The following is a 215-nucleotide window of genomic DNA, read 5'->3' as shown; positions in this document are numbered from 1 at the left end:
AAAAAAAAAAAAAAACAAAACAAAACCAACAACAAATACCTGTAATTACAATGCTAGGGAGGCTGAGGCAGAAGGGTCCTGAGTTCTAGGGCAGCCCTTGTTATATAGCAGAGAAACAGAAAGAATCTACACCCGCGCTGACCCGTCTAATTCAAATGTCTGAGCAGAGCAGGGAATTCCTTTCTTTTTTTTCTTTTTTTTTTTTTTTTTTTTTT

The 215-nt window shown here is 36.3% G+C and overlaps 1 protein-coding gene across 1 annotated transcript in view; it reads left to right on the top strand.

Annotated features, from left to right (window-relative positions):
• Positions 1 to 215, top strand: part of LOC116069757 (zinc finger protein 791-like) — an 8183-nt gene that overhangs the window by 494 nt on the left and 7474 nt on the right. The gene's annotated exons all lie outside the window — the stretch shown is intronic.

Source organism: Mastomys coucha, unplaced genomic scaffold (genome assembly GCF_008632895.1).
Source record: "Mastomys coucha isolate ucsf_1 unplaced genomic scaffold, UCSF_Mcou_1 pScaffold22, whole genome shotgun sequence".
Lineage (NCBI taxonomy): Eukaryota > Metazoa > Chordata > Mammalia > Rodentia > Muridae > Mastomys > Mastomys coucha.
The sequence above is the reverse complement of the archived record's forward strand: the minus strand, read 5'-3'. Positions and strand labels throughout refer to the sequence as shown.